The sequence below is a fragment of the Capricornis sumatraensis genome, chromosome 1 (assembly GCF_032405125.1).
Source record: "Capricornis sumatraensis isolate serow.1 chromosome 1, serow.2, whole genome shotgun sequence".
NCBI lineage: Eukaryota > Metazoa > Chordata > Mammalia > Artiodactyla > Bovidae > Capricornis > Capricornis sumatraensis.
The window spans coordinates 57,408,930-57,419,226 of NC_091069.1; the positions used below are offsets into that span (position 1 = coordinate 57,408,930).

The following is a 10,297-nucleotide window of genomic DNA, read 5'->3' on the forward strand; positions in this document are numbered from 1 at the left end:
AAACCCATGCCCCCTGCAGTGGAAGCACAGAGTCCTAATCACTGGGCCTCCAGGGAATTCCCAGGCAGCCTTTTTTTGCTGTTTTGGGGGAGTGTATTATTTAGGGCACTTTTGCCCTCCAGCAACTGAAGTTTTAGCTCATTCTGGTTTAAATAAAAAAAGGTAATTTAATAGCACCAATACTTACCCAGTCCACAGAGCTTCAGGCACAGAATGATCCAGAAATCTGTGGTGTCACCAGAGCTTCGTTCCTGTGGTCCTACCATTTTCTTTTTTCTTCCCACCTCTGTATACTAAAATTGACCTCAGGCCAGCTTCCTTCTTGGCAGCAGGAATGGCTGCATTAGATCAAAACTTGTCATTTTTCCAGTGTGTCAACAGGAGACAGAGAGTTCTTTAGTAGCCTCTCTTTTAATAGCTCCCTTGGAAGGGAAAAGAAACTTCTTTCCCGGAAATCCCATCAGACGTCTCCCCGTTTTTATCCACAAAGGGGTCAGCTGCCCATCTTGAACCAACCACTGTGTCCAGGGGCATGGCATACAATGGTTAGCATAAGCCAAGTCAGGGTACATCCCTGTGGCTGAGATGGAGTCCAGCCCACCCGAATCATTTGGTTGAGAATGGACATGAAAATTTGGGAAGAGATTGAGGCTCAAAGAGGGAAAAATAAAGAGTTCAATCAGAAAAAGAGTTCAAATGATGAAATCTGGGGCAATTTGAGTATCAAAAAAGACAATGACAATAATAGATTATAACCCACTGAATAAGTTAGAATCCATGAAAGTGAAAGTCTCTTAGTCATGTCTGACTCTTTGTGACCCCATGGACTGTAGCCTGCCAATCTCCTACGTCCGTCTAGGCAAGAATACTGAAGTGGGTAGCTGTTTCCTTCCCCAGGGTATCTTCCCAACCCAGGGATCGAACCCAGGTCTCTTGCATTATGGGCCAATTCTTTACCATCTGAGCCACGAGGGAAGCCCAAAAATACTGGAGTGGGTAGCCTATCCCTTCTCCAGCGGATCTTCCTGACCCAGGACTCGAACGGGAGTCTCCTGCATTGCAGGAGGATCCTTTACCAGCTGAGCTCCCAGGGAAGCCCAATGAAGTCATAGAAATAATAAATTAATAAGCAAGGGAAAATGGAAAATGTTACCCTATAGTAGAATGCCAATGAATAAATGTAGACATAGTTATAAAGTCTATCTCACAAAATATTTATTAATTAGACTTTTTTTTTTTTTTTGCCACACCATGCAGCTTGAGGGATCTCAGTTCCTGAACGAGGGATAGAACCCCCACCCTCAGCAATGAAAGAACGGAGTCCATTATTAATTAATTTCTGGGTTTTCCTTGGCAGTCCAGTGGTTAGGACTCAGCACTTTCACTCCAGTGGGCCTGAGTTTGATCCCTGGTCAGGGAAATAGGATCCTGCAAACCTTGAGGCATGGCCAAGGAAAGAAAGCAACTTCCATTATTAGTTAACTTGACAGCAGAGAAACTTAGCAGACAGGGGATGCTACTAATGGACAAGTCAGCATCATGGGGTTCATGATGTAATGCAATGAGAAGAATGTACAACTCATTTCTGACAATAAACCTAAATCATTGGGAAAGATCAGACAAGCTCAAACTGATATTTTACATAGTAGCTGCCCTATACTTTTCAAAAATGCCAAGATCAAGAAAGACAAGGAAAGACTGAAGAACTGCTCCAGATCAAAGGAAACTAAGAAATACATTGATCTAATTGCAATACATGATCTTGTTTGGGATCCAGACCTATAAAAGACACTGTTGGGGACAAGCTACGAAATGTGACTGGAGTCTGTGATGCTAATATTGTGTTAATGTTAGTTTTCTGATTTTGATCATTGTACTGTTATGTATGAGATTGTGCTTGTAAGGAAATACACGCTGAAGTATCAAGAGGGGATGTAAGGCACCATTTTCTACAATTTACTGTCAAATGATTTAGAAGCAATCGTGATATGTTCACATAGAAAAAGGGCTTCCTTGGTGGCTCAGTGGTAAAGAACTTCCCTGCCAATGCAGGAAATGTGGGTTCAGTCCCTGGGTTGGGAAAATCCACTGGAGAAGGAAATGACAACCCACTCCAACATTCTTGCCTGAAAAATGCTATGGACAGAGGAACCAGGAGGGCTACAGTCCATGAGGTTGCAAAAGAGTCAGACACCACTTAGCAATGGAACAACAGCAATAGCACACAGAAAGACACATATCACATACCAATGGTAAAATGCGAACAGTGGGAATATGGTTAAGGTTAACAGAAACTCTTTGTACTAGTGTTGCAACTTTTCTCTAAATTTGAAATTATTTAAAGGTGAAAATAAATGACTTGCAGTCATTTGGCCTTAGCAAATGCATAGATGGTGTTAAGGGTGTCATCAAAAAGACCTGACTCCAGTTTGACCTGTGGGCTGGACCCAGGTGTTTGGAGGCTGTTCATAGTAGGGATAATCCTTTTCCTCTCTGTAGGGTCAGTCATAATGTCCCTTCTTCTATTTCTGATTCTAATAATTTGAGTATTTTCTCTTTCTATCTTTGGTCTATTTCTGTAAGTTCATCTGTACCACATTTTATTTTTCATTATTTCTTACTTATTTATTTTTGGTTGTGCTGGGTCTTCATTGGTGCACATGAGCTTTTTGTGGTTGCAGAGAGTGTGGACTACTCTCTAGTAGAAATGCATGGGCTTCTCATTGCAGGGGCTTCTCTTGCTGCCGAGCATAGGCCCTAGAGCATAGGCTCAGTAGTTGTGGCACATGGGCTTAGCTGCCCTGCAGCATGCGAAATCTTCTAGGACTTGGGATTGAGCCCATGTCCCCTGCATTGGCAGGTGGATTCTGCCAATTTGTAGCATATTTTATTCTTTTATTTTTTTTCAAGAGGATACTAAATGTTTTACTGATTACGCATGATACAAGGTTGATACACCAGCTTCATTCTCATCTATAACTTTATCTGATATCATAATTCAATTTATATCTATTGCATAGGATGTGCCAGTGATCATTAACAACCAAAAAACTCCATGACTTTGAGTGGGTGAACCTTTTAATGGTGAACTCATGTCACGACACAGTAACTGTCCATTCAACTACATCAAGGTTCTAAAGACAACAACTTCTCCACCAAAGCAGGTTGTAAATAAATTTTGAATTAAACCTGGGATCACCCTGAAGGAATTCTAACTTCACACTGTTGGGGTAGTTTACCAAAAGGCTTTTGGTAAACTAACTTTACATGGCACATTAAAAAAAAGAGACACATTTATTCAGCGTCACGATCAGACTATTACATTTAGTAATTAACAGCATGGATGCAAAAAAAAAAGAAGAAATCCGCATTAAAATCCTTTTTTGGCATACTTTACACTTTCCACAGAACAGAAACTAAGTTAACCTGTTATACAGTTAGTCAAAGCTACGGTTTTTCCAGTAGCCACATATGGATATGAGAGTTGGACCGTAAAGAAAGCTGAGTGCTAAAGAATTGATGCTTTGAACTGTGGTGTTGGAGAAGACTCTTGAGAGTCCCTTGAACCGTAAGGCAATCAAACCAGTCAATCGTAAAGGAAATCAGTCCTGAATATTCATTAGAAGGACTGATTCTGATGTTGAAGCTAAAATACTTTGGCCACCTGATGTGAAGAACTGATTTATTGGAAAAGACCCTGATACTGGGAAAGATTGAAGGCAGGAGAAGGGGATGACAGAGGATGAGATGGCTGGATGGCATCACTGACTCGATGGATATGAGTTTGAGCAAGCTCTGGGAGCTGGTGATGGACAGGGAAGCCTGACATGCTGCAGTCCATGGGGTCACAAAGAGTTGGACACAAGAGGGAACTGAGCTGAACAGAACAATTAGCCAAAGGGCTTCCCAGGTGGTGCTAGTGGTAAAGAACCTGCCTGCCAACAGACATGGGTTTGATCAAGGAGAAGGGCACGGCAACCTGCTCCAGTATTCTTGCCTGGAGAACCCCATGGACAGAGGAGGCTGGTGGGCTACCGTCCGTAGGGTTGCACAGAGTTGGACACGACTGAAGCAACTTAGCACGCACACATGATTAGTCACAACATGGTTCTTGAGTTTTTTGCCCATACAGACGAGTATTGTCTAAAACATGTCTTCTTTGTAGCAGGGAGGCCCTGCCACCACTGTCCTTGGCTGAGTTCACAAATCTGTTGTAACCTGCAGCTTCCCTGTCACTTCTCTGGCTCTCCTCTCTGGCAAAGCTTTGTTTCCTGGCAATAATTAAAACCTTCTGCCCTTGCTATAGCTACTGCTGCTACTGGAACCTCCATAGCCACCTTGCTTTTGTGGTTTGTCAAAGTATTGGCCTCCACCACCACAGGGGCTAGAACTTCTGCTTCCAAAATTTCCTTCTTTCATGAGTCCAAAATTTGAAGATTGATTGTCGTAATTGCCAAAATCACTGTAGCTTCTGTCACCTCCAAATTGCTTCCATCATCACCAAATTCATTCTAGCCATCCCCTCTGCCACCATACCTACCACCATCACGGCTGCCACCAAAGCCACCTCGACCACTCCATGACCAACATTGTCATTCCCTCCAAAACCACCTCCACAGCCATCACCAAAGTTTCCAGACCCACTTCGACCTCTTTGGCTGGATGAAGCACTAGCGATCTCTGGCTTAGACAGGGCTTTCCTTACTTCGCAGTTGTGGCCATTCACAGTGTGGCATTTCTGAAAGCCAGTCTTATCTATGGAGTCGTGGTCATCAAAGGTTATGAACGCAAAGCCTCTCTTCTGTCACTGCCTCGGTCAGTCATGATTTCAATCACTTCAGTTTTCCTACACTGTTCAAAATAATCTCTCAGGTGATGTTCTTTGGTGTTTTCTTTAATGCCACCAACAAAAATCTTTTTCACAGTTACATGGGCACCAGGTCTTTGAGAATGTTCTCTTGAGATGGCCCTCTTTGGTTCCACGAATCTTCCATCCATCTTGTGTGGCCTTGCCCTCCCGGCTGCATTAACCTCCTCCACGTGATGCATGTGACAGACCCAGGGCCTCTGGAGGGCGTGGTGTTCAGATCCTTCATCACCACACAGTCTGTGAGTGTTCCTCTTTGCTCAGAATGGCTCCTCAAACTTTCATTTGTTGTTTCAAAGCTCAATGCTCCAATGAAGAGCTTCTGCAGCTCTTCTGGCTCTTTGGAGGACTGACTTAGACTTTGACTCTGACTTAGATGGCAGTGGAGAGGGGAACCTTCAAAGATGATTACTCATGGGCAGAAAGTTGTATCATATTTTGAATTACACATATAGGTGGCATCATATTATATTTGTCTTTCTCTGTTTGACTTACTACATTTAGTATGATAATCTCTAAGTCCATCCATGTTGCTGCAAATGGCATTACTTTATTCTTTTTTATGGCTGAGTAATATTCCATCGTGTGTGTGTGTGTGTGTGTGTGTGTGTGTGTGTGTGTGTGTGTGTGTGTATCACATCTACTTTATTCATTTGTTAGTGGACATTTAGGTTGTTTCCATGCCTTGGCTATTGTAAACAGTGTTCTATGAACATTAGGGTGCATGTTATATTTTGAATTAGAGTTTTTGTCTTTTCTGGATATATATACTCAGAAGTGGGGTCACTGGATTATATGGTAACTCTATTTTTAGTTTCTTAAGGAACATCCATAATGTTCTCCATAGTGGCTATACCAATTTACATTCCAGCCAACAGTATAGGAGGGTTCCCTTTTTTTACACACTCTCCAGGAGAAGGCAATGGCACCCCACTCCAGTACTCTTGCCTGGCAAATCCCATGGATGGAGGAGCCTGGTAGGCTGCAGTCCATGGGGTCACTAGGAGTCGGACACAACTGAGCGACTTCATTTTCACTTTTCACTTTCATGCATTGGAGAAGGAAATGAAAACCCACTCCCGTGTTCTTGCCTGGAGAGTCTCAGGGACTGGGGAGCCTGGCGGGCTGCTGTCTATGGGGTCGCACAGAGTCGGACACGACTGAAGTGACTTAGCAGCAGCAGCAGCAGCAGCAGCATTTATTACTTATAGACTTTTTGATGATGGCCATTCTGACCAGCAAGGAGAGGTAAGAAAGCCTTCTTAAGTGAACAATGCAAAGAAATAGAGGGAAACAATAGAATGGGAAAGATTAAAGGTCTCTTCAAGAAAACTAGAGATACCAAGGGAATCTTGCAAGGATGGGCATAATAAAGAACAGAATTGGTAACGACCTAACAGAAGCAGAAGAGATTAAGAAGAGATGGCAAGAATACACAGAAGAACTCTACAAAAAAGGTTTTAGTGGCCTGGATAAGCACAATGGTGTGGTCATTCACCTAGAGCCAGAAATCATGGTGTGTGAAGTCAAGTGGGCCTTAGGAAACATTACTATGAACAAAGTTAGTGGAGGTGATGGAATTACAGCTGAGCTATTTCAAATCCTAAAAGATGATGCTGTTAAAGTGCTACATTCAATATACCACCAAATTTGGAAAAAGGAGTGGCCACAGGACTGGAAATGGTCAGTCTTCATTCCAATCCCAAAGAAGGACAATGCCAAAAAATGTTCAAACCACTGTACAGCTAGAAGGTAATATTCAAAATCCTTTAAGCTAGGCTTCAGCAGTATGTGAACCGAGAACTTCCAGATGTACAAGCTGAATTTAGAAAAGGCAGAGATCAAACTGCCAACATTCACTGGATCATAGAAAAAGTAAGGGAATTCCCGAAAAACATCTACTTCTGCTTCATTTCCTATGAGAAAGCATTTGACTGCGTGATCACAACAAACTTTAGAAAACTTTAAAAGAGATGGGAATAGCAGACCATCTGTCTGTCTCCTGAGAAACCTGTATGCAGGTCAAGAAGCAACAGTTAAGACATGGAACTGTTCCTTTAGGATTGACTGGTTTGATCTCCTTGCTGTCCAAGGGACTCTCAAGAGTCTTCCCCAGCACCACAATATGAAAGTGTCAATTCCTTGGCTCTCAATCATTTTTATGGTCCAACAGTCATATCATACATGACTACTGGAAAAGCCATAACTTTGACTATATGGACTGTCTGGTTAGCAACCAGACATGGAACAACAGACTGGTTCAAAATTGGGAAAGGAATACGTCAAAGTTGTATATTGTCACTTGGCTTGTTTAACTTCTATGAAGAGTCCATTATGGGAAATTCTGGGCTGGATGAATCATAAGTTGGAATCAAGATTGCCAGGAGAAATATCAACAACCTCAGATATGGAGATGATACAACTCAAATGGCAGAAAGTTAAGAGGAACTAAAGTACCTCTTGATGAGGTTGAAAGAGGAAAGTGAAAAAGCTGGCTTAAAACTCAACATTCAAAAAACTAAGATCGTGGCATCTGGTCTTATCACTTCATGGCAAATAGAAGGAGAAAAAGTGGAAGCAATGACAGCTTTTCTTTTCCTGGGCTCCAAAATCACTGTGGATGGTGACTATAGCCATGAAATTAAAAGATGCTTGCTCCTTGGAAGGGCTTCCCTTGCAAGTCGATAAAGAATCTATCTGCAATGTAGGAGACCCGTGTTCGATCCCTGGATTGGAAAGATCCCCTGGAGAAGGAAATGGAAACCCACTCCAGTATTCTTGCCTTGAGAATCCAATGGACAGAGGATCCTGGCAGGCTACAGTCCATGGGGTTTCACGAGTTGGACACGACTTAGCAACTAAACCACTACCACCTTGGAAGGAAAGCTATGACAAACCTAAACAGCATATTGGAGAAGGCAATGGCACCCCACTCCAGTACTCTTGCGTGGAAAATCCCATGGATGGAGGAGACTGGTGGGCTGCAGTCCATGGGGTCGCTAAGAGTCTGACACGACTGAGAGACTTCACTTCCACTTTTCACTTTCATGCATTGGGGAAGGAAATGGCAACCTACTCCAGTGTTCTTGCCTGGAGAATCCCAGGGACTGGGGAGCCTGGTGGGCTGCCGTCTATGGGGTTGCACAGAGTCGGACACAATTGAAGCGACTTAGCAGCAGCAGCAAACAGCATATTAAAAAGCAGAGAGACTACTTTGCTGATGGTCCATATAGTCAAAGCTATGGCTTTTCCAGTAGTCATGTATGATATGACTGTTGGACCATAAAAATGATTGAGAGCCAAGGAATTGACCCTTTCATATGTGGTGCTGGAGAAGAGTCTTGAGAGTCCTTTGGACAGCAAGATCAAACCAGTCAATTCTAAAGGAAATCAGCTCTGAATATTCATTGTAAGGACTGACACTGAAGCTGAAACCCCAGTACTTTGGCCTCCTGATGCGAAGAGCCTATTCCTTGGAAAAGACCCTGATGATGGGAAAGATTCAGGGCAGGAGGTAGAGGGGACGACAGGATAAGATGGTTGGATAGCGTCACGGACTGAATGGACATTAATCTGAGCAAACTCTGGGAGACAGTGAAGAACAGGGAAGCCTTGCATGCTTCAGTTCATGGGGTAGCAAACAGCCAGACACGACTTAGCAACTGAACATCACCAATAAATTCTGACCAGTGTGAGGCGATTCCTCACTGTAGTTTTGAGTTGCATTTCTCTAATAATTAGTGATGTTGAGCAAGTTTCCTTGTGCCTGTTAGCCATCTGTGTGACTTCCTTGGGAAAATGTCTATTTAGGTCCTATGCTCACTTTTTGATTGTGTGTGTGTGTTTTTTTTTTTTTTTTTACTGAGCTGTATCATCTGTTTCTATATCTTAGAAATTAAGCTCTTGTTGTTTGCATCATTTACAAATATTTTCTCCCACTCCATAGGTTGTCTTTTCATTTTGCTTATGGTTTCTTTTGCTCTGCAATCAATTTTAAGTTTAATTAAGTCCCATTTGTTTATTTTTGCTTTTGTTTCCGTTACTCTAGGAGATGGATCCAAAAAAAACGAGAATTTTTTATTCTATCTTTTTATTTAAAACTTTACAATGCTGTGTTGGTTTCTGCCTTACAACAATGCAAATCAGCCATAAGTATAATACATACCCTTCTTCCCTAGGCTCCCTTCCCTCCCCCCATCCCATCCCTCCTGGTCATCACAGGGTGACAGACTGGGCTTTCTGTGCTAGACAGCAACACCTGATAGCATACACATGCTGATGCTACTTTCTCCATTCTTCCCACCCTCTCCCGCCAGCTCTGTGTTCACAAGTCCACTATCTACGTCTGCATCTCCATTCTTTCCCTGCAAATATGTTCATCAATATCATTTTTCTAGATTCCATATATATGTGTCAATATAATGTATTTGTTTTTCTCTTTCTGACTTACCTCATTCTGTATTACAGGCTCTAGGTTCACCCACCTCACTAGAATTGACTCAAATTTGTTCTTTTTTATGGCTGGGTAATATTCCATTGTATGGATGTACTGCTGCTGCTGCTGCCAAGTCGCTTCAGTCTTGTCTGACTCTGTGCGACCCCATAGATGGCAGCCCACCAGGCTCCCCCCGTCCCAGGGATTCTCCAGGCAAGAACACTGGAGTGGGTTGCCATTTCCTTCTCCAATGCATGAAAGTGAAAAGTGAAAGTGAAGTCGCTCAGTTGCGTCCGACTCTTAGCGACCCCATGGACTGCAGCCTACCAGGCTCCTCCCTCTGTCCATGGGGTTTTCCAGGCAGGAGTACTGGAGTGGGGTGCCATTGCCTTCTCCATGGATGTACTGCATCTCCTTTATCCCTTCATCTGTTGTGGACGTCTAGGTTGCTTCCGTGTCTTAGCTATTGTAAACAGTACTGCTATGAACATTGGAATATATGTATTTTTTTCAATTATGGTTTTCTCAGAGCATGAGCCCAGTAGTGGGGTTCCTGGGTCATGTGATAGATTTATTGCTAGTTTTTTAAGGGTACTGCTGCAATTATTGTCAAAGAGTATTCAGCTTACATTTTCCTCTAGGAATTTTGTAGTATCTGATTTTACATTTAGGTTTTTAGTTCATTTGAGTTTATTTTTGTGTATGTGACAGAATGAGAATGTTCTATTTTATTCTTTTTCATGTAGCTGTCCAGTTTTCCCAGCACCTCTTGTTGAAGAGACTGTCTTCTCCATTGTATATTCTTGCCTACTTTGTTGTAGATTAATTGGCCATATATGTGTGAATTCTCTATTCTTGATGTAATCAATTTCTATACAATCTTTATTTATTTTTTCTAAAGTTTGTGAAAGTGAAAGTTGCTCAGTCGTGTCCGACTCTTTGCAACCCCATGGACTATATATAGTCCGTGGAATTCTCCAGGCCAGCATACTGGT

At 42.5% G+C, this 10,297-nt stretch overlaps 1 pseudogene; it reads right to left on the reverse strand.

The window, feature by feature from the left end:
• Positions 1 to 4,281: 4,281 nt before the first annotated feature.
• LOC138074956 (heterogeneous nuclear ribonucleoprotein A1-like) lies at positions 4,282 to 9,322 on the reverse strand (annotated as a pseudogene).
• Between the last annotated feature and the right edge of the window lie 975 nt (positions 9,323 to 10,297).